This window comes from Macaca fascicularis, chromosome 16 (assembly GCF_037993035.2).
Source record: "Macaca fascicularis isolate 582-1 chromosome 16, T2T-MFA8v1.1".
Taxonomy (NCBI): Eukaryota; Metazoa; Chordata; class Mammalia; order Primates; family Cercopithecidae; genus Macaca; species Macaca fascicularis.
The window spans coordinates 71,903,534-71,927,714 of record NC_088390.1 but is presented as its reverse complement, the minus strand read 5'-3'; the positions used below and the strand labels follow the sequence as shown (position 1 = coordinate 71,927,714).

At 46.3% G+C, this 24,181-nt stretch overlaps 1 long non-coding RNA gene across 1 annotated transcript; it reads right to left on the bottom strand.

The window, feature by feature from the left end:
• Nucleotides 1–22,414: 22,414 nt before the first annotated feature.
• On the bottom strand, nucleotides 22,415–23,282 carry LOC135967894 (uncharacterized). The gene is made up of 3 exons (XR_010582194.1): nucleotides 23,109–23,282; nucleotides 22,708–22,790; nucleotides 22,415–22,434 (listed from the first exon to the last, which is right to left on the bottom strand). It is a non-coding gene; the product is annotated as an uncharacterized lncRNA (long non-coding RNA).
• Nucleotides 23,283–24,181: the final 899 nt, after the last annotated feature.

Below are 24,181 nucleotides of genomic sequence, written 5' to 3'. Positions count from 1 at the left end.
CGTTCGGGTCACTATAACAAAATATCACAAACTGGGTGACGTATAAACGTCAGACATTTATTTCTCACAGTGCTGGAGGCTGAGAAGCCCAATGTCAAGACATCGGCAGATTTGGTGTCTGGTGAGGACCTGCTTCCTGATTCATAGCCATCATTTTGCTGTGTCCTCATGTGATGAAAGGGGTGAATGAACTCTCTTGGGCCTCTTTCTTTTTCTTTTTCTTTCTTTTTGAGACGGAGTTTCACTCTTGTTGCCCAGGCTGGAGTGCAGTGGCACAGTCTCGGCTTACCGCAACCTGCGCCTCCTGGGTTCAAGCGATTCTCCTGCTTCAGCCTCCCGAGTAGCTGGGATTACAGGCATGTGCCACCACGCTCGGCTAATTTTGTACTTTTAGTAGAGATGTGTTTTCTCCATGTTGGTCAAGCTGGTCTTGAACTCCCGACCTCAGGTGAAACCCGCCCCCCACTTGCCTCCCAAAGTGCCGGGATTATAGGCATGAGCCACCACACCCGGCCCTCTTGGGCCTCTTTCATAAGGGCACTAACCCCATGAAGCAGAACCCTCATGATTAATCACTTCCCAAAGGTGAATACCATCACATCGCGGCTTGGGATTTCAACATACCCATTTCAGGGTAGTGGGACACAAACACTCAGACCATAGTAGTCTGACATAGCTGTTGGACAGCACCACCTTCACTCTCCAAAGAGCCCCTCACCCATTCTCATCTGCTATCCCAGCAGCCCAGGGAGTTAGGTAGGAAAATGTAATCATTGGCCGGGCATGGTGGCTCATGCCTGTAATCCCAGCACTTTGGGAGGCCAAGGTGGGTGGATCGCTTGAGGTCAGGAGTTCAAGGCCAGCCTGCCCAACACGGCGAAAACTTGTTTCTACTTAAAAAAATACAAAAATTAGCCAGGCGTGGTAGCATATGCCTGTAATCCCAGCTACTTGGTGGCGGGGGTGGGGTGGGGGGGTGGCGCTGAAGCAGGAGAATTGCTTAAACCTGGGAGGCGGAGGTTGCAGTGAACCTGGGTCACACCACTGTACTCCAGCCTAGGAGGCAGAGTGAGACTCCATCTAAAAAAAAAAAAAAAAAAAATTTATCATCAACCCTGTCTGACAGGTGAGGGCTTAAAGATGTTCAGGGACTTGCTGGAGGCCTCATCCTTGAGCTGGAAGCACCATCCACGTCTTCCAGTGTTGGCTTTTGGATCCCTCCATTGCTCCTAAAGGACATCTGAAGTCCAGGGCCAAGACAAGCAAAGGCAACTAATTCATTAATTCTTTCACTGTGGCTGCTCATGGCTAATACGGTCAGAGTAACACCCTCTCCTTCTTTTAAAAGTTTCCAGCCTTCTAGAGGGGAAGAAAGAGCCAGGATTAGAATATGTAGAAGCTTAAATACGGCACCAAGAACCTTACTGCAGCTCCATGTCATACACATCCCACAGTGGGATTTGGTTTGTCGGGCCAATTGCTTCCCAGTGATTGGGAATTGGGTGCGTGTGTGTCGTCAGTAAATGTTGCTGACTAATGTCCACAATGGGTCAGGGACAAGGTCTCAGCAACTGGGCATACAACCCTGGAGGCCAGTGCCTGGCCCCAAAACCCATGCAATAACTGTTGTTGAATAAATGGACTGCAGAGCCAGTGAATCCTGATGCTCAACACCACCAAGGCTCCTGGATGGGAAGCACCAGAACCTTGTGAAAGACCAGTGGTTTAATTGCCTCCTATTCACCCAATGGGTGAGAAGGGGACTCCCACACTAGGGTTACTGCGATGGCCAAATACATGGCACCTGACACTGGGCAGATGAGCCCAATAGCAGCTGAGTGCAGGGGTTATGCTGAGGCAGGCACAGAAGGAACAAACAGGGCTGTGGGAGGCAGGCTTTGTGGTATCAAGAGGGCGAGGTGCCCCCTGATTTCCATGAGGGGATGTGATTGACTTGTTGGAATAAGTCCATGATTGGCAGAGAACTGAAACCTACTACTCAAGGATAAGCAAGAACTGCACCTGGTGCCTTTGCCAAAGAGGATTGCTTGGCTAGGGGATCTTTCCCATAGGAGTGGGGAGAGGAACCTGTGGTTCGGCCACGCATCATCCCCCCAGTCTCACCAGATATCAAGGCAGCTATACTATTGGCCTTAATTTTAGTCCTTACTCCACAGCCAGGTCAGGAGAGTGGCATAGCAATGGCTTTTTGCTCTGCCATTTCTTCAGCCTTGGAGATGATACTGGATCAAGTCTCGTTGCCATATATGCCAAGGCTGTTGCAATGTATTGATTTCCCTGGAACTCATTTCCAACATTTCTTCAACCCTGGAGATGACACTGGGTCAAATCTCATTGCCATATATATGAAGACTCTGTTGAAATGTATTGATTTTCCTGGAACTCAGTATACTGGTTTTTGTCAGGGCTTGGAAATGTTTATATGACATAGAGGTTTTGTTGTGATGGGATTTGTGGTAACCATGTATGGTGGGTACATCCTGATTGGCCGAAACTTCTTGATGGGCCACAACTGTTTCCAGTTTCTTCTCACCTCTTTCCTGATGGTGGATCCTTAGTCTCTGTGGCTGAAGGCTCGGCTCAACCTAAAGGTACACAGGAGTCCTGCGTGTCCCTGGCAGTGGCTCAGACTCTGACTTTAAGGGGGCAGCATCCAGGACACCCAGACTCTGTGTCTTTGTTTTTTCTTCTGCACAAGATAATGAGTTACTGAAGCATGTACATTTGGTGATATGGTGTTATGTGGTATATGTGATGTGACATATGTTATGTGTTATACGTTATGTAATACATATATTGCAATTATGTGATAAATGTTATGGGAGACTGTGTTATCTGATATATGTTATGTGATGTATAGTATGTGGTATGTTATATGTTGCAGCGTTATGTGATGTATATGATGCTGTGTTATGTAATGTATGTAATGTGATGATGTATGGTATGTGATGTGATATTATGTGATGTATATGTTGCAATATATGATATATGATGTGATGCATGCTATGTGATATGTTATATGTTGCAGTGTTATATGATATATGATGCAGTGTTATGTGATGTGTGTTATATGATGATGTAAGGTATGTGATGTGTTTTATCATGCATGTTACATGATGCAGTGTTATGTGGTGTGTATGTTATGCTATGTGGTATTATGTGCTGTATATGATGCAGTGTTACCTGATGTATGTTCTATGATGCAGTGCTATGTTAAGTGTTATGTGATGTGTTATATGACAAAGTTATGTAATGTCTGTTATGTGATGCATGTTATGTGATCTGTGTTATGTGATACATGTTATGTGATGGTGGCTGGGCAGAGCAGCCTGTGCCAGGAAGGATCACTGTTCTTTTTTTTTGAGATGAAGTCTTGCTCTGTAGCCCAGGCTAGAGTGCAGTGGTGTGATCTCGGCTCACCGCAACCTCTGTCTTGCGAGCTCAAGTGATTCTCTTGCCTCAGCCTCCAGAATAGCTGGGATTACAGGCGCATGACTACACCTCACTAATTTTTGTATTTTTAGTAGAGACAGGGTTTCACCATATTTGCCACGCTGGTCTTAAACTCTGGGCCTCAGGTAATCCACCTGCCTCAGCCTCCCATAGTGCTAGGATTATAGGCGTGAGCCACCATGCCCAGCTTTTTTTTTTTTTTTTTTTTTTCTGAGATGGAGTCTCACTCTTGTCACTCAGGCTGGAGTGCAATGGCACGATCTTGGCTCACTGAAACCTTTGCCTTCCAGGTTCAAGCGATTCTCCCACCGCAGCCTCCTGAGTAACTGGGATTAAAGGCGCCTATAATTTTGTGTATTTTTGTGTATTTTTAGTAGAGATGGGTTTCATCATGTTGGCCAGACTGGTCTCGAACTCCTGACCTCAGGTGAGCCACCCGCCTCAGTCTCCCAAAGTGCTGGGATTACAGGTGTGAGCCACCGTGCCTGGTCAGGATCATTGTTCTTAACGGAAACAGTCTTTTGGTTTTGTTACCACTCTGTGACTGACAGTCGTCTTTGGGGTGAAGTGAGCAAAACCTCATAACTAATCCTTAAGGGAGTAAAAAAGCTTAAGGTTCCAGCTATGCAAATATACACATACATGTGGAAAAGACTAAGGACTTTTACCTGAATGCATGTGGTGGGGTACAGAGTAGAAAGAGAGCCTTAATTTCCTTTCCCTCCTCTCACTTATGTTTAAAGTGGGAAAAGAAGCCTTCAATAGCTTTCATTCTTTAGTTGCAGGCCAAATAAATCCATGTGAACTAGCTTAAGCCAGAATGAGGGCTTTGCTCTAAGGATATAGGACTGTCTTTTGTAAACTGAGACAGAGACACCATTGTTCTAGTGATCTATTGCTGCTTAACAAACCAACCTCAAATTTAGCAGTTTTAAATGACAATCATATATTGCTCCTGAGTCTGCAATTTACACGGAGCTCACTGGGGAAGTCTCACCTCTGCTTCACGTGGTGTCACCTGGGCCGGTTTCACGGGGACTGAAGGATCTGCTTTCAAGATGGCGCACTCACCTGGTGGCAGGTTGGTGCTGGCTGTCAGCTGGTTGCTCAGCCAGCGCTGACGGCTGGGGGCCTCCATTTGTCTCCCCATGGGACGCTCCATGTGACCTGTGCTTCCTCAGAGCATGGTGGTTGTGTTCCAAGAATGAGTGTCCAAAGAGATAGAGCTGTGTGCAAGCTGTGTTGCCTTTTATGATCTAGACTCAGCAATCACACAGCATCACTTCTGCCACATCCTAGAACTGTGGGCAGTCACAGAGGCTCCCCGTTTCAGGGGGAAGGGATATAGACACCATCTTTTGATGCAGTGACAAGGTTCTGGAACAGAGTGTGGGATGAAAAATATTGTAACCATTCTGGAAAACACATTCTGCCACATTGTCATGCCTCAGAAAGGGCCTGGAAGTGTGAAGGGGTTGGCTCGTTTTCTCTCTGGTGTCTTGAATCCAGTTTTCTTGGACATCAATTTCATTCTCTTCTTTCTTTGTAGACTAGGCTTTTCTGTTCTTTAGCCCCCACAGCACTCCCGGCAGGCCCCTGGCTTATGACTGTTTATGTTACATTTCCAGTTTCTGCTGAGACAGACTCTTTTGGTCACCATTCCCAAGAGAGGGAGCCAGATTGGCCCAGACTGGGTCAGGTGCCTATTCCTGGACCAATTGGCTGTAACCAAGGTCATTGTCGTGAAGCAGAAACAAGTCACATTAGGAGCATCTCTGCAGAGATGGGCAGACATTTCGATAAATGTCAATCTTATAGCAGTGACTTGTGAGCAGGGCATGGTACCAGACTCTTCAGAGATTGCTGTTGACCTTCCCAGGGTGATCAGTGAATGAATGGTTTGATACGATTAGAGCAGGAATGATGATTTTTTAAAATGGCCAGAGCTTACATGGTTATTCTCTGCCCTTAGGAGACCAAACAGGAAGGAATGGGCTTAATTAAAGTACAAGAATCGTTGACTAGAATTTGATGGATCTCGGTGAAACCATCTGGTATACCCCTTCTGTCTTCAGTCAGGAAAAATTGTTATACCCTCAGATGTGAAGACTGAGGAACAATAATTACCAAGTGACTGAGAGGGGGTCAGAAAACAGGCTCTCTTGCTTCTTGGTATAATTTTTCCCTCTGTGGATAACTTCCTTGGTATCCAGAAGAGGCTAATAATATAATTCAAAAAATAATAAATTCAACAAATAAATAAAAACATAGCTAACAGAGTATGCGTGCTTGCTGCCAACAGGCTCTCTGCTAACCAATCTGGTGAGATAAGCATTATTACCCTCATTTTAGAGATAAGAGTTGAAATAACTGGCCCAATGTCACAGTTAATGAACAGAAGAATTACATTTGAGCCCAGTCTGGACTCACAGTCGGTACATTTAACCTTGATCCCACTGATACTTTTTTAACACTGTATATTTAGAACCACTGCTCCATCCACCATCTCTGCTGAGAGATCAGACCTGTTATTGTTCTGATATCATGTGACCCCTTCCACCTCAGCTGATTGGACCAGAGGAAAGCATCTGACCCAAGAGCAACCAGTTCATTGGCTGGCTGGTAGTCTATGGAGAGGTCTAGTCTGGAACTTTCTTAACAGGGGTAAGGGCAAATTAGGTTCTTCAGAGTCTCTGTCTTTAAGATTTGAGCTGAAGGTATAGAAGTTGAGAGTCTAGCAGCTAGTAGTGGGGATAGAGTCACATTAATAATCAGGTGCTACAGAAGATGCAAGAGAATAGTGTCTTGATTCCTGGTCTTCCTGTCATCTTCTGCATCACATTTAACCTTTGGAAAGACTGAGTTTGGAGTTGTTCTACGATTTTTGTGAGAATTCTCTTTCTTACTGACCCAAGTTCCTTAATTTAAATTTGAGGGAGCCCTCAAATTTAAGGGGGTCCAATTAAGCCTCAGATCCTTGCTTCTCAAAGGCAGGAGGTTTTCATTGTGCAAATAGGAACAACTTGAATATCAGATCAGAATGGGGGTAATTAAGTGAAGAAAGGTGTAAGATTACTATGCCAGGTGAGTGAGTGATGCTCTATCTATCTATCTATCTATCTATCTATCTATCTATCTATCTATCATCTATCTGGAATCATCAATATCTGGAAGAAAGGGTGAGATATTTGCCTGGTCAAAGTTGAGAAGATAAACTGGTATTCTGTGATCCACTGATAAGGGCTTGTCTGGAAACTCAATGACTCTGTGGGTGTTAAATGATCTCATCTGGATGAACTTTAGCATCTAGGAGTGCTTGATGAACTATAATTAGTCCTGTCTGTCTTGGTCAAGACTGTTTGGGTTCTATATAATAGAAAGCCAACTCAAACAAATTTAATATAAAAAGGAGAAGAAGAAGAAAAAGAGGAGGAAGAGGAAGGGGAAGGAGAAGGAGAGAGAAGAGGGAGGGAGGGAGGAAGAAAGGAGGAAAGGATGGAAGGAAGGAAGGAAGGAAGAAAGATAGATAGATCAAGAAATCTTTTGGGACCGGTTCAGAAATGGCAGTGTCTGTGCTGTCCAACGGCAACGGAACTTTCTATGATAATAGAACTCTCCTATATCTGTGCTGTATGGTACAGTAACCACTAGCCATGCATGGCTATTAAAACACTTGAAATATGAATAATGTGGTTGAGGAGCTGAATTTTTTATTTTATTTTAGTTAATTTTTAGTTTTCGTTAATTCAAATTTAGATCTAAATGGCTACACATGGCTACTGGCTACTGTATTAGACAGCACAGATCTAGATCCCAAACTGCGCTGTACCTTACTCTCCTGTGGGTGCTCTCATCAGCTTTTCTTAGCTCACGGGTCCATGTCTGAACCAACTGTGTTCGCGGAGATTGGGAACTGTGGCCAGGTCTGGGTCATATGTCTGACCCTGTGAACAAGGTTCACCTTATCTGAACCACATGAAATGGGTCCCTAGTGGAAAGGGGATTTCTGTATGAGAAGCAGAGGAAAGAGAGTTAGCTGGACTGGCAAAATCTCTATCCCTCAGAGACCACCCTCAAGGTGCCATATGTCTTGCTGAAGAGAAAGAAGGGACAGGGACAGGAACAATGGGCATCCACCTGACAAATATTTATGGAGATCCTTGGTGCCAGACACTGCGTTAGATGCTGGGGACACTAATAAAGAAATCATGTCAACAGCAAGAGAGACAGACTCTCTGCTTATTCTCAGTCTGGTAGAGGAAGCTGACTCCTAAAGAAACAGTCACAAAACAGGCAAAACATCCCAAATATAGAGGAATGAACACGGCATTATCAGGACAGCAATTTGGTGTAAATTTGGCAAACTGCTGATGTGCTGAGAAGTGATTTCTGTATTACCCCCTTCTTAAAGGAGCATTAAGAAAATTGCTTCAGTTCTCTCTCACACTTTTTTTCTTTTTTAAATCAGAAAACAAAGTCCAGTCTCAGAGAGGGGCCAGAGTCTGGTGGATGGCTAGGCATGAGTTGTCTAAAAATAGAGTGGAGGCTGATTAATGAATGTCTTTAAAACAGAGATCAAACCCAGAAGCTGTACCAACACAGCCGACATGCATTCCTCTGGGGCTTAACACTCCTTTAGAGAATTGCTTAAAACTGGGTTACCCAAGAACTTGGCCAGCATGCCTGACACTCCACTCAGCTAGAGAGGGAGCAATTCTCGGGTCATACTGGCCGAAGGTGGCATGGGATAGAGGCCTCCAGTCCCCTTGACCCTCCCTCCCAGTCCCAGTCCTGCTGGGGCAGCGCCTCTCCTCATCCCATCAAGCCCTCTGTGGTGTCCGGACAGTCTGCAGCCAGCTTCACCATCTCCCAGAAGCCTGCCCTGGGCTTGGTTAGCCTAGACCTCTGGGTGTGGGAACCCCAGGCAGCAGGGTTTTAGATTATTGAGGGATCTTTACTGACTATTAACCCCAGTTATTCCTCCAACAAGCCTGTGAGCTAGATTCATATTAGCTCCAGTTTACAGATGGGAGAGATGAGGCACCCAGATGTCAATAACTTACACAAGGTCACAAAGTTCATAGATGGAGAACTGGGATTTGAACCTAGGAACTTGGTACCAGAGTCCACACGCCTGACCACCTCCCACACTGTCCCTCCAGCTATCCTACGAATAGGTACTATCCCTATCCCCATTTTACAGATGGGAATGAAAATGTCTAGCTGAGTGAGAGAAACAAATGGCAAGGTGGACGGAGACCTAGAGCCCCAGGTCCTGGTTTGGGCTCTGCATCCAATATGCTTTGTGACCTTGGGATTGTTACTCACCCTCTCTGAGCTTCAGTTGGGTCATCTGTGAAAAGTGGTAGCGACCTTACCCTGACCTATGGTAGCCATTCCTTTGAGCTTCTAGAACATGCTGGGCCTCGCACTGGTCACTCCACATGGATTATCCTATTTAATCTTCCAAGTGCACTCGGAGGCTGAGGACACCGGGAACATATCCCAGGTCACCCACAAAGAGACAGAGTTAAGAATTTGCCAAGAATTTCCCAAGTCTGTTGGCTTCCAAAGTCCCTCAGTTTCTCTCTACTTGACAATAGGAGGCTTACAATGAAGCAACAGGTTAAAAACCTCCAGGGAGAAAAACACGTGCCTTCTACCAGTGAGAGGTGGCTGGATTCTACTGATCGGCCCCAGGATTTCTCTGGGGAGTGGTGGGGTGTGCAGAATGTCAGCAACCTAACCTCTGCTTCTTCCCCTCTGCAAATGCAAAGGGAAGGTCTCAATAAATGGAAGGCAGAGCGGGGAGCTATGGGAGCAGGTGACCACAGACGGACTGTGGCCACCAACGCTGAAGAAGGGAAGACTGCGGAACCCTCTGACTTCTTCACACCCCATTCTCACCTCCTCTCCAGAGTTAGATGCATAAGTCAGGCTGTGATGAAACCTGTAGCCACCAAAGAGGTTTATGGTCCTCGCTTCCCTGCTGGTTGATAGATGTTTCTTTTTGGCCGTCACCAACCCCACCCTCCGATTTTCTATTTTGAAGCTTCCTTAACTGCAGAGAGAATTCTCTTTGTCTCTTGAGGACACTAAAATCTGGTCCAAACAGTGGCTCTGATAATAAATGCCTTTTTTTTTTTTTTCAGGGGATCAAAAGCTCCCCAGACACTTTCAAAGCGAGCCAGAGTGTTTTGGCTATGTTGTGGTGATAGCCTGGAATTCAGAGCGGCACAGGGGAGAGGGAGTTTGAGGACTCGGATCGAGGTGGTTTCCAGGCTCCTCTTGCTGAACAGAGGGCAACTGGGAACAGAGTGGGGGAGGGTTGAATTCCAGACCCCAGGGCTAAGGGGTAGGAGAGGACCTCTGCTTCTCCCCACTGGAGCTCCTAGGGGAGGCTCCAGCAGCTGTGGAAGGCTCTGCCTGGAGGAAGGTGGCAGACTGGGCCGTGGTGGGTACATCTGAGGGTGGCAGCTGGTACTCTGGGCAATTTCAGGCTTGGAGGAGAAGCTCTGAATGGTGAGGGTTGCCATGGCCACTGGCCTGAGCGGGCAGCTTCCAAACAAGGTGAATACCCCTTCCTTTCCGCAGGGCCTCCCAAAACAGGGAAGGGGGCAGACAGCTGGATGCCTCCAGTCCCTGGGCAACCCCACCTCTTCTCTTGAGCCAGGTCTGGACTGGCTCTAGCCTTCAGCATGGGGTCTTTGTGTGCCATTATTCCCCAGCCAGCTGGACTCTGTTTAGAGGGGCGAGGGGAGGAAGGCATATGGCACAACCTGAATATCCTTCTCCTTCTTTTTTATGATGTGGGGGTTATGGGCATGGACTTTGAGCCAGGCACACCTGCATCTCAATCTTCTTATTCCCAGGCGTGTTGTCCATCCTCTGTATTCACCATCATTTTCTCTGTAACACATTACCCAACCCTTAGAGACTTAAAAACAAAAAAACTACTCAGGATGCTCAGGTAGGAGGATCACTTGAGCCCAGGAGTTTGAGGATGCAGTGAGCTATGATTGCACCACGGCACTCCAGCCTGGGCAACAGGGCAAGACCCCATCACTACAAAGAGAGGGAGAGAGAGAAAGAGAGAGAGAGAGAGGCTTATTTTTTTTTTTTAATCTCACAGTTTCTATGATGAGGAATTTAAGAGAGGCTTTCCTGGGTGGTTCTGGCTACAGGTCTCGCATGAGGCTGTGGTAAACACGTCAGCTAAAGCTGGAAAATCTGCTACCCTGGCAGCTCACTTTCTTGGCAAATTGGTGCTGGCCATTGACAAGAGTCCTCAGTTCTTCATCATGCCAGCCTCTCCACAGGGCTGCTTGAGTGCCCTCATGGCATGGTGGCTGGCTTCCCCAAAGTTAGCCATCTGAGAAAGTGATGGAAGCTTCCATGTCTTCTATGATGTAGCCTCAGAAGTCATGCATCCTTGTTTCCACCACATCCTGTTGGTTACATGGGTCAGCCAGCCCTATTTGATGTGGGAGAAGGTCACAGCAGGACATGAATACCAGGGGGAAGGAAAATTGAGGAGCACCTTGGAGGCTGGCTACCATATTCTTTTCGGGTTTTGGTTTTCTCTCTCTGGGCATAATAACCATACCTACTTTGTAGTATTATAATGTGGAGTAGTGATAATAGAAATACCATCAGTCATGGTGCCTGGCACACAATAGATGCTCAACAAATTGTGATCTTTCTTCAATAGTCATATAGTGGGAATAATATTATTATTTTTCAATGATAGGATAATGCCCGAGCTACTGTGTTTCAAACATTATTCTAGTGCTTTATCTTCATTGGCTTATTTAATTTTCACAATAATTCCCAAGAAGCAGGTGCTATTATCACCTTTGTTTTACAAGAGGAAACAGGTCTGGAAGCTAGTGAGTGTGGAGATAGGACTTACACCCAGGCAGATGGACTTCCAAATCCATTCTGTTTACCCCTTAGCCCATGAGGCCCCTCCTCTGAGAAGTCTTTTTGGAAGCATCTTTTACAAGCATTTGTTACAAGCCTAATTAATGGTTTCCTTCTCCCCGCTCTGTAGATCTAGATGGAAATGAACTAGAATGGGAACATCTGGCTTGCCCACTTCCTCACTGTGTGATCCTAGGCAAGTTCCTTCCCTCTCTGATCCTCAGATTCCTTATCTATGAAATAGGGACACCAATCACATCCCAGAGCTGTTGAGAGGATGGAAAGAGAGCCCGTGAAATGACCAATTAAGTGAAGATGCCCAAGAAGATCACTCTGTTTTTGCAATGACCTGCCCTTTTCTTGATCTTTGTTTTGTTTTCGTTTGGTTTGGTTTTGAGACAGGTTCTCACCAGGTTGCCCAGGCTCATTTGAATTCCTGGGCTAAGTGATCCTCTTGCCTCAGTCTCCTGAGTACCTGGGACTACAGTCATGCACCACTGCACCCAGCTCCTTTTCTCCGTCTTGTTCCTTTCCTTGTAACAAAACTGGTACTGGTTGCCTTTGGACGCTCAGTGGTAGGACCCAATAATAAAGACTGTCAGTCACTCCTAAGCCTGGCACCTGCAGCTTGACCTTGCATCAAACTGATTGACCTGGACAAGTGGCTGAGTGTAGGGGAGAGGAGAAGGAGACCCTGCACCCCATGATTCTAGAATCCTGGGGTAGTTGGTGGGTGGTGGTTCCAAAACTGAGCATAAGAACAAGGAGGAGATGGGATGTGGGGTCCTGTAAGCCCCATGTGCGACCCTCTTTCTGTTTAGGCCTTTGCCCCCTTCATGGACTATGACCCAGGCACCTTGTCAGGGTCATTCCTATCTCCTCAGTGCTTCACTGGCACACCCTGATCTACAGTAAGCACTTACGTAGGATGTCACTTGAGTGATGAGCACTTATATAAGATGTCATGTGGGTGACGAGTACTCATATAGAATGACATGCGGGTGATGAGTACGCACTTATGTGGTATGGGACGCAGGTGATGAGGACTTACATAAGATGTCATGCGGGTGATGAGCACTCATATAGGATGTTATGCGGGTGATGAGCACTTACATAGGATAGCACACAGGTAATGAGCCCAACTTACATAGGATGGCACATGGGTGGTGAGCACTTATATAGGATGGCACACAGATGATGACCACTCACATAGGATGGAGTGCAGGTGATGAGCAAGCACTTATGTAGGATGGCACGCAGGTAATGGGTAAGCATTTACATAGGATGGCACATTGGTATTGAGCACTTACACAGGATGGCACACTGGTGGTGAGTATTTACATAGGATGGCACATGGGTGATGAGCACCTACATAGGATGGCACATGGGTGATGAACACCTATGTAGGATGGCACATGGGTGATGGACACCTACGTAGGATGGCACATGGGTGATGAGCACCTACGTAGGATGGCACATGGGTGATGAACATCTATGTAGGATGGCACATGGGTGATGAGCACCTACGTAGGATGCCACGTACTTGGAGTCAGGCAGGGAAGTGCCTCTAACCTGAGTTGCCAGATCAGTCAAATGAGGAGTTGCCAGATCAGCCAAATGAATACATCAACCTTGCACTGGGCAGTCGTGAGGGTTCAATGAGACAGTGCTTATCTAGCACCATGCCGGGCCCTAGACAGTGTTCAGTAGGTATTAACTAATAATAACAACAATGGCCGCCATTAAATGAGCCACTGGATTCTGCTCAGTGAGGAAGCAAGGGGGAGACTCTGGCAGTCTCAGTCTCTCCATTCGCCTCCTCTTTCTTCTTCCCTAGAATCCTGAATACAAAGTGTTCCTTTCTTTGGCTGGAAAACCAGTTGCTCCCGCCTTGCAAGGGCAGCTAGCCCCCAGGCTTCCCAGCAGGAATCTTCCTGGTAGACAAGGCCTTGCTGCGACCTTCCACCTTTTGGCCTGTGGGTGAAGGACCATTAACCAAACTGCCTTCCCTAGTCTTTTGTGGAAGAGAGTCCTTTGTCCAGCTATCCTCTAAAAATAAAACGTGGAGTGATGGCTTCTATCCCCACTCTACATCTGAGTGCTGTGCTGCCATCTTTGTTTGACCAGCATTTTATCATTTATAAAATTCTTTCAGTGTGTGTATGTTTATTGCGGCACTATTCACAATAGCAGAGACTTGGAACCAACCCAAATGTCCATCAATGATAGACTGGATTAAGAAAATGTGGCACATATACACCATGGAATACTATGCAGCCATAAAAAAGGATGAGTTCATGTCCTTTGTAGGGACATGGATGAAGCTGGAAACCATCATTCTCAGCAAACTATCTCAAGGACGATAAACCCAACACCGCATGTTCTCACTCATAGGTGGGAATTGAACAATGAGATCACTTGGACAAAGCAAGGGAAACATCACACACGGGGCCTGTCATGGGGTAGGGGGAGGGGGAAGGGATGGCATTAGGAGATATACCTAATGTAGATGACGAGTTGATGGGTGCAGCACACCAACATGGCACATGTATACATATGTAACAAACCTGCACATTGTGCACATGTACCCTAGAACTTAAAGTATAATAAAATAAAATAAAATAAAATTCTTTCAGTGTGCAATCTCAGGTCTCCAGAGAGGTTATATTTCTTGCCCAAGGTCACCCAGCGGGCAAGTGGCCGAGACAGGACTGGCTCATGAGTCTTCCAATTCTCTAACTCATCTCCATCCACTCTCCCAGGCTGCAATGCAAGAGGCAGAAAGGGCTTGGGGGTGGGTTGGAGGGACCAGTTAGATTTTACCCATGTGTGCCCGCATATTCCTTACTAGGCAGAATTTCTAGAAAAAACCAAGGGGAAGAGAGTTACTGTTTATGCTTATTGAACTCTGATGTGGTTTGGCTGTGTCCCTACTGGAAGTTTCATCTTGAATTGTAATGGTGGGACCACGGGGAGATAATTGAATCATGGGGGTAGTTCCCCCATACCACTCTCAGGATAGTGAGTGAGTTCTCACAAGACCCGATGGGTTTAAAAGAGGTCTTTCCCTGCTTCGCTCTGCACTTCTCCTTGCTGCCACCATGTGAAGAAGGAAGTGTTTGCTTCCCCTTCCACTGTGATTGTCAGTTCCTGAGGCCCCCCCAGCCCTGTGGAACTGTGACTCAATTAAACCTCTTTCCTTTATATATTACCCAGTCTTGGGTATGTCCTTATAGCAGCGTGAGAATGGACTAATACAGGCTCCTTCTTTTGCTAGACACTTTATGTAAGTTATCACATTGGTTAAAACTTAGCCTTCATGGAAAACCCTTAAGATGGATGTTCTTACTGCTTGCAGATGAAGAAATGAATATGGAGAGGCCAAGAAATGTACCCAAAGCTCACATGAACGCTGAGCCAGAGAGCAGGGATTTGTACTTTGATCTCCCAGGATTCAGAAGCCCATCCTCTCTGCCACCTTGTGTGTCCTGGATTGTGGTGGGCTCCTGCATTGACAGCAACTCAGAACAACTTGATTGCAGACCTGGGATTACAAGTTTTTCCAAACAGCAAGGTAGACAGGGTTCTGGGGGAGATGTGTAATATGTGGGTTTGAGAAGAGCTCAGGTTTTGGAGCCCAGCAGACGTGGACTCCAATCCTGGCTCTGTGGTTCCATAGCTGTGAGCCTTGAGCAAACTGTAGAACACCGTGTGCAAAACGGGGGAAATGTTCTCTGGCCTGCAGGATTGGTAATCATGGATATAAACTGTGTTCAAGAAATAGCAACTCTACACCAGGCATGGTGGAGCATGCCTGTAGTCCCAGCTACTTGAGAGGCTAAGGCAGAAGGATCACTTGAACCCGGGAGTTTGAATCTAGCCTGGGTAACCTAGTGAGACCTTGTATTTATTTAAAAAAAAAAAAAAACCTTATATTACAAAAAGAAAGAGTAGCCCTATTCCTGGGAGATTGGGAGAGAAAGCAGAATGGCACAGAAAACTGCTTTGCTTTTTTTCTACTTCTTTCTCTCTATCCCTTTTACCCACCCTCATTCTATTGCAAATAGAACAAACTACCTCACAGGCCTTCAGTAACAGGCTCCATTGTGCTCAGAGGGCTACAGGGGTTTGTATTCTGAGTCACAAACTCACCACTACTTGCACAGGGACATGGATTGAAGGAGAGGCACCTACCCCTCTGCTCTTCAGAGTCAGAACACCTAACCCTGAAGGCCAACCATGGAAACTTGTGAAATTGTATGCAACACCACAGGCATAATCCAATTCAACACACATTTAATGATCACTTAGAATGAGCCGGGGAAAGGACCCAACTGTACCAGTCAGGATTATGTTCAGCTGCCAAGTAATAGAGGCTCCCCTTCCAAGTAACTGCAGCTTAAATAAGATGCCAATTTGTTTCTTTCTCCCATAAAACCTCAGAGGCAGGTGGTCCAGGGTTGGTGTGGGGCTCTGCTCTAGGAAGCATTACCGACCTGGATTCCTTCTGTCTTGTTGGTCCACCATACATGTCTCCATTCCCAATATCACCTCATGGTCTAAGGTGGCAGCTCCAGCTCCAGCCATCATGTCCATCAACAACAGACAGGTGGAAGAGATAATAAAGAAAGTCAGAGCGTGCACAGCGTTCGCTTAGTGAAGATGCCTAGAAGCAGCCACTTGACACTTACGCTTCAATGCCATTGGCTGAACTTGGCCACAGGATCACACTTAGCAGCATGGAGAAGTTGGGTGGTCATATGCCACTAAAAATTGGGGTTTCTATTGCTATGAGAAAAGGCGGCAATTAGCGTTCTCCCGCACTGATGCATCTAAGCTTTTGTTATGGATGAGGTGCTATATTTTACCTTCTTTGCCTCCAACAACGCTGCAATTTGATTATTAGGTTAGCGCAAAAGTAATTGTGGGTTTTGCAATTACTTTTGCACCAACCCAATATTTTTATCTTCTGTATATAAATGAGAAGTCTGATCATTAGAGAGGTTAAGTAACACATTCTAGGTCATCCAGGAAGGAAATGCTGAGGCCGGGCTTCAAGGCAAAACTTGTTTGACTCTGAAACCTGCGCTGTTACCTTTTCTATAAGGCCTGTGCTAGGGGGTAGGGATTCCCCAAATGAAAAGAAACCTTCTGCAAACATTAATTGAAGAATATTATCATTGCTATTTTGTGGCTTTTCAGAATGAAAAGAGGTGACAGGTATAGATTTTGTTTTTAAATTTTCTTCTAATTAAAATTTTTTTGTGGGTACATAATAGGTGTATATATTTAGGGGTACATAAGATGTTTTGATACAGGCTGAAATAGATTTCAGATGCTTTTATGGGTTAAATTGTGCCCCCCAAAATTCATATGTTGAAGTCCTAACCCCTAGTCCTGCAGAAAGTGACCTTATTTGGGAACAGGGTAATTGCAGATGTGATTAAGTTGAGATGAGGCCGTACTGGAGAAGGACGGGCCACTCGTCCAGTATGACTGGTGTCATATAGGAAGATGACTATGGAAAGTCACAGAAGCACAGGGAGAATGCCACGTGAAGGTGAAGCCAGGATTGAGGTGAAGCAGTGGAAGCCAAAGAACACAAACCACCGGAAGTCAGGTGAGCGGCATGGAACAGGCTTCCCCTCACAGCCCTCAGAACAATCTATCCCTGCTGACACCTTGAGCTTGGATTTCTAGGCTCCAGAACTTTTTCTGGTGTTTCAGCCACCCTGCCTGTGGTATTTTGTTATGGCAGCCCTAGCAAATTAATATGAATGTAATGTGTTGTTCATTGCTTTGCCATGGAAACAATTTCCAGTGGCTGTGAGGATGTCGGATTTTCAGGAAGGCAAGTGCCTTGATTTTCATTACAAAGGGGGAGAGTCACTTTTCTGTGGGCTCTCCCCAGGTTTCACCAGGGCCACAAAGTTCTATGCAACTTTCGTTAAACCCCTTCTGATGTTCCAGGCTCTGTGCTAGATGCGTGGCCCAAAGAAACCAGACCAGACTTTTAGAAGACACCAGGGTGCTTATACTTACTCCAAAGGAAAGCCTTGATTTTGGCATGGGGCATCTCTATTTGAAGCTCAGACATTCCTGGTCACTGGCTACCTCATCGCCTTGGCATCAGGTAGGGTGAGAAGGGCAGGCCAGGGTTTGTTCAGCTTCTCTGCAAGGTGAGATTGACAAGCCCAGTGCAGAAGCGGGTGTGAAAAGACCACGTCCTCTCCCAGTAGGTGCTGAGCCAAGTTGTCTTGGTATTTGAGTTGCTTCATCTGTAGTCTCTTATCTCACTGGGTTAGAGTGTGCTGCACTGATGAAACCAATGTCCCAGTGTGTTCAGAGGCTGGCTGGAGTATCCTGCTTATGAGTACAGCCTGTACCCCTGACTCGTGGCGCTGATTTCCAGGCAAGTCTGCGCACTGCTGCAGCAGTTCCTTGCTTTGTGTTTCAGGGATCTGTCCCATTGGCTCAACTCTATGGCCATCACCTGGAGTGTGTGTATGAATGTCTGTTGGGAGGACACAGAGTGGCTTTCCTCCTCTTAAGAAGAGCTAGTAGTCCCACCCCTCAACATCAAAAAAATACAAACAACCCAATTAGAGTCATGGGCAAAGAACTGGAGTAGACATTTCTCCAGAGAAGATTTACAAATGGCTAACAGACATGTGAAAAGATGCTCGGCATCACTCATCATTAGGGAAATGCAAATAATGCAAATAAAAACCGTGATGAGATACCAGTTCGCACCAATTAGGATGCCTGTTATAAAGAAAAAAAAAGTCAAAAAACAAAAAACAGAAAATGACAAGTGTTGATGAGGATGTGGGAAAGTTAAAATTCTTGTGCGTCACTAACAGGAATGTGAAATGAAGCAGTCATTATGGATAACGTTACGGATGCTTCTCGAAAAAGTAAACATAGAATTACAATCCAATCCAGTTATTCCATTTCTAGGTATATGCCAAAGATAATCAAAAGAAGATATTTGAACAGATATTTGTGTCCCTGTGTTCATAGTAGCATTAGTCACAATAGCCAAAAGACAGAAATCACCCAAATGTCGGTTGATGGAGGAATGGATAAACACAAAGTGATATATAGGCATACAATGGAATATTTTCAGCCTTAAAAAGAATGAAATTCTGGTACTGCTACAACATCATTGAGGACATTGTGCTAAGTGAAAAAAGACAACAGGACAAATAGTGTATGATTCCACTTATAAGATGTACCCAGAGTAGCCAAATTCATAGAGGCAGAGAATAGAATAGTGATTACCCAGGGCTGGAGGGAGAGGGGAATGGAGAGTTAGTGTTTAATGGGCAAAGGATCAGTTTGGAAAGGTGAATACATCCTGGAGATGGATGGTGGTCATGGTTGTACCACAATGTGAATGGACTTAATTCCATTGAACTGTACACTTGAAAATGATTAAAATGATGAATTTTGTCATACATTTTACCACAATAAAAATAGAGAATGGTTAGTGATAATACCTGCCATTTGTTGAATATAGTATTCCCTAGACAAAGCATTTTATGGGCGTTAGTTCTTCAAGGCACTCATTGTTACTAGCCTTGTTTTAAGGATACGAAAACTGAGGCTTAGAAAGTCTCAATCATTTGTTCAGGGTCACATGGCTAACAGTGAGCAGTGAGGTTTGAGCCCCACTTTGACTGGCCCTAGGGTCTCAGCTGCAACACACCTGTAGAGCCTCCTGGCTTCATCCTTGCATCTGGGACAAGGCCTGGATCATAGTAGGCACGTGTCTACCTCCGATCACATCTAGAGTGAAGTACAGACCCTGACAAATCACCAGAGCTCACCAGAGGGCGGCTGCATCAACACTGTTTCTAGAGGAGGCACTCAGAGATGTCAAAGTTGAAAACATGTCTGGGTGCAGTGGCTCATACCTGGAATCCCAGCACTCTGGGAGGCCAAGGTGGGAGGATCACCTGAGTGCAGGAGTTCGAGACCAGCCTGGGCAACATTGCAAGACCCAATCTCTACTAAAAATTAAAAAAAAAACTTAGCCAGGTGTGGTGGTGTGTGCCTGTGGCCCCAGCTACTCAGGAGGCTAAGGTGGGAGGATTGCTTGAGCCTGGGAGGCCAAGGCTGCAGTAAGCTATAATCACACCACTCCAGCCTGGGCAATGGAGCAAGGCCCTGTCTCAAAAAAAAAAAAAAATGTTGAAATCATGACTCAGGCAAATATAGGCAACATGGGGCTGGGGCCAGGACTAGGGTGAGGCAAGGGAGCAGGAAACCAGCAGGATAGTAACATTGGTCCCAGGAGTGTACGACAGACTCATGTAGATGTAGCTATTGAAAGAGGGAGCACTGACAATGGTTTTGCTAAATCAAATTCAAAACTGGTTTATGTCCTATATATAGGACAATGAAACCATAACCTTTGGGGCTTTGTTTTTTTTGAGATGGAGTTGCACTCTTGTTGCCCAGGCTGGAGTGCAGTGGCATGATCTTGGTTCACTGCAGCCTCTGCTTCCCCAGCTCAAGCAATTCTCCTGCCTCAGCCTCCCGAGTAGCTAGGATTACAGGTGCCTGCCACCATGCCCGGCTAATTTTTTTTGTATTTTCAGTAGAGACGGGGTTTCGGGTTTCGCAATGTTGGCCAGGCTTGTCTGGAACTCCTGGCCTCAGGTGATCCGCCTGCCTCCACCTCCCGAAGTGGCTTACAGGTGTGAGCCACCGCGCCTAGCCCGGGGCTATCTTTTCTATCAGACAGGAACTGTTTGCATGTCTACCAGACAAACATCATTTGCAACTTAGCAATTTCCTTTAAATTAGTGTCTGGAATCTGGGCCTTAATCAATAATGCATACTAAGTCAAAGTGCCCATCCCTTCACATTGACGGACCCTTGGATATTACCCAGATACCGTCTTTGGGGTTCAGCCCTGTCCCCCAGCTGCTGGGAGTATCAGCTGCTGATATGGGTAGATGGCTTACAGCTCTGTTCTTACCTGGAAATCACCTGAGATGGAAGGAAACTTCCTCCCCCAAGTGTACACCTTCCCTCCCTTACTCCTGGTTGGTCTTGAACAGGTGATACAAAGCCTAGTGCTCTTGCCTTAATTTGCAACAACACCGATGGCCACCTGGGCTCCAGAGCTTTCCATGGGACAGGCTGAGGCCTCAGCAGCAGCCTCGCTGTGGGTGAGCTTCTCCCTCACCCCTGCCTCCCTTTCCACAAGAGTTCCTGCCTGGAGCAGCCCCCACACCCTGTTCTTGCACCTGCCTGTCTCAGAGTCCGTATCAGGGGAAGCCAATCTAACACAGGACTTATTACACAATGCTAGGATGGCTTTGGGGAAAGGGTATGAAGGCATCTTTTTGCCTCATTTCTGAGTTTTTAGATACTTTCTCTTAAGGAAGATAGTAAAAAAAAAATCTGTGGAATGAACAGACAAGCGTGGGTGGAGAAGTCTCAGGGGAAACCCTCCCCCCCACTGGGAAAACCCTCCCCCACACCTGGGAAAACAACTCTGGGTCCACTGACAGAGGCCACAGTCAGCCTGCAGACCCCACGAGGTGCTGGGAACTCGAAGGCATGGCTGCTTGGCAGAGGTGAGAAATTTGACTGGACAGCAGTTGGTGCTTAAGATCAAGTGAGTTTTTCCTTCAGGGAGGAGCTGGAGAAAGCACGAGAAAGCGTGCTTAAATCCTTGGGGGGTTGTTTTCAGTTGAATAAGACAGCCTGATTGAAAAAAAAAAGGCAAGGCTGAGAGCAAAGCCAGTGCCCCCTGCCTCTGCTTGGAGCCCATCACCCCCACCCTGCCGACCCCCAGGAGAGCCAATGCTAAGCTCACAGTGAATCAGTGAATTGGAAGAATCCAGGTTCTGCTCTGCCTCTTCCTTTCAGAGACAAAAATAAGGTTCTGGAAGGTGCAACTTAAAATAGACCTTTCATAAAAGATTCATTCCTGAACAAGAATGTCACAAAAGCATGAAATGTGAAATAGGTTGCAATCTGAATTCCATTTGAAGTCTTTGGTGGCAATTATTTTAAAAATTCCCCCACAAAAGGTGCTTTTCAATCATAGGACAGCAAGTAAGAGAGAACAGGGCCAGAGAATTTCTTCACTGGGGGAAAAACTAGTTTCAAGTTTTAGGTACTGATTTAAGGCATTTTGCAGAATATGCATGAGTATTAAATGGATTTAGTTTCTTTTTTAAAAAAAAAAAAAAGCCTAGAGCCATTGCAGAAAAATGCCTGAAAAGCAGAGGCTCAAACGAGATGTAAATTACCTCCAGGAACAGCCTAATAAGCCATTACTAACCACTGAGTCACTCTCTGTGAACAATATGTGCACTTAAGGATTGAGAACTATTGTGTCCTCAGAACCTCTTGGGAGATTGGGGTTGGAGTGATTGTGGTTCTGTCAGTAGATCTGTCTGTGTTTGGAGACTAGTTCCAGAGCTTGCTCTTTGATAGGAGATCCTGGGGATCCCCTCTCGAAATAGACTTGCTTTCTATCAACACTGCACTCACCTGCAAACAAATCTAGGTTGACAAAAGCAGCAATTTCTGGGCAGCCTCTCTGCTCCATCTGGTGTTCCTTACCTCGTTTTGTTTTGTTTTGTTTTGTTTTTCCTCCCCAGATCATTTTACCTCACTCACTAGCAAGGGGGAGGAGGTGTAGGTTCTTCTCTTTCCTTTTCCTTGGGTGCTTGGCATGGTGTCAATAGCATAAGTTAAAATTCTAGGCTCATAACAGCTTTCTACAGACAGGTCTCAATCTCCTTCCTTGCCTCTGTAGGGTCTACTTGGGGGTTCATTCCACCTGGTGTCCTTACCCCAGGTCAGTTTCCAGGGGTGAATTTCAGATCCATATGATTTCTCGTAGGTTCCAGTTCTCCCCCTCTAGAAGAAAGGTCTGGAGTGGTAAATTTGAAGTGGGCCGGGCACAGTGGCTCACACCTGTAATCCCAGCACTTTGGGAGGCCGAGGCGGATGGATCACTTGAGAGTTCGAGTCTAGTCTGCCCAACATGGCAAAACCCCATCTCTACTAAAAATACAAAAAATTAACCGGGCATGGTGGGGTGTGCCTGTAGTCCCAGCCACTCGGGAGGCTGAGGCATGAGAATTGCTTGAACCCAGGAGGCAGAGGTTGCAGTGAGCTGAGATTGCGCCACCGCTCTCCAGCTTGGGTGACAGAATGAGACTGTGTCTCAAAAAGAGAAAACTGGCTTTGTCTTATATATGGCCCCTCTCCACACCCCTCCAGGCCAGAGAAAATAAAACAAAACCCCGAATGCTTGGAAGTGGTTATGGCACTCACAATTCCCAACGGCCACTGGGTTTTCCTTCTGATCCTTTATGACTGATAACGTTAATTGCGCCTCTCATCCACAGGTGTGCTTTCTGGAGGGTTTGGAAGGAGTGGCGTGAATGCTGACAAGTCACTGGGGTTCAGTTCCAGCAACTCTTTTTAAGGTGAAAAGAGAACCAGTGTTAGGGTGGCCCCCAAGCAGAGATAGAGCCTAAGTGAGTGCAGGTGGCCCTGGGACAGGTGGGGTGGGAGGGGTTGTGCTGGCAGTGGGGCTGGGGCAGCAGCTCTTCAGGGACAGGAGCTGGGCTCAGCTAGAGGATGCCAAGGCCAGTGCTAAGGAGTGAGGAAGGAGCAGAGAGGAGCCTGGCAAGGCGTTCACATCCCCATGAAAGCCGGGGGACCAAGCTTGCCTTGAATGAAGCTGGGCACCGCAGGGCAGAGGACACTCAGTTTCCACTTCATGTCTCCTTCTGGGAATAAGGTTTCTGACAATAAAGGACCGCCCTAGCAGTGGGGCTGCACTCCAGACAGGAGTCCTCATAGAATCCCAAACTCTCAGGGAAGGTGATCAGCTTTTCCTGGTTGGGACAGCACATTCTGGGTTTTAGCACTGAAAGTCCCACCTCCTCGAAACCCCCTTAGTCCTGGTGAGCCGCTTCCTCACCCTATGATCAGGTGTTCCCACCCCACTCCCCACCCCAGGAAGGAGCTGCAGAAGCAAGTGTGTCACAGAGCAGACTTATAGGAGCCCAAACGTACCTTGCCACATCTAGAGCAGGTGGAGTTGGGCATTTTATCACAGAACCCAGCTGTGCCCTCATTTATAAGCGAGAGAGGGAAGAGAAAGAAAAATCCCGTGTTGATCTTCGGAATCCAGTGCCAAGTTTCTAGTCTGAAACACACACACAGTGTCCATGCAATGTAGGTGCTTTTTTTTTTTTTTTTCCAAACACCTGTCAGGCAATGTTGGGTGGTAAAAACAATACCTCTTCATTAGGCCCTGAGCACCTACTGTGTGCCAGCCACTGTTGCAGGTGCCTGTCATACAGGAACACATCTAATTATCAAAACAATTCCATGAGATGAATAAGATTTTCTCAGTTTTCAGCTGAGAAACTCAGAGAAGTGAAGACATTTGCCCTGGTAGCAAGTGGCTGAGCCACAAATAGAGGCAAAAGCAAAAAATAGAGGTGGAGGTGCTGTGCAGACACAGAGAAGCGCATGGTATGACTGCTATGTAGGGTGAGTGGGGCGCTTCAGCTGACACGTGGGCTGGGTGTGGGTAGTGGGGTACAATAATTTCATTTATTTAACAAATACTCATGTAGTGCTTAACCTGTTAGGTACTGTCCTAAGAGGGTGAACCATTGTAAACTCCTTTCATTCCCATAATCACCATTCATGAGGATAGTCTTTGATGCCGTAAACAAGGGGTTCTCAACTGAAGGCAATTTTGCACCCCAGGGGACATGCGACAAAGTCT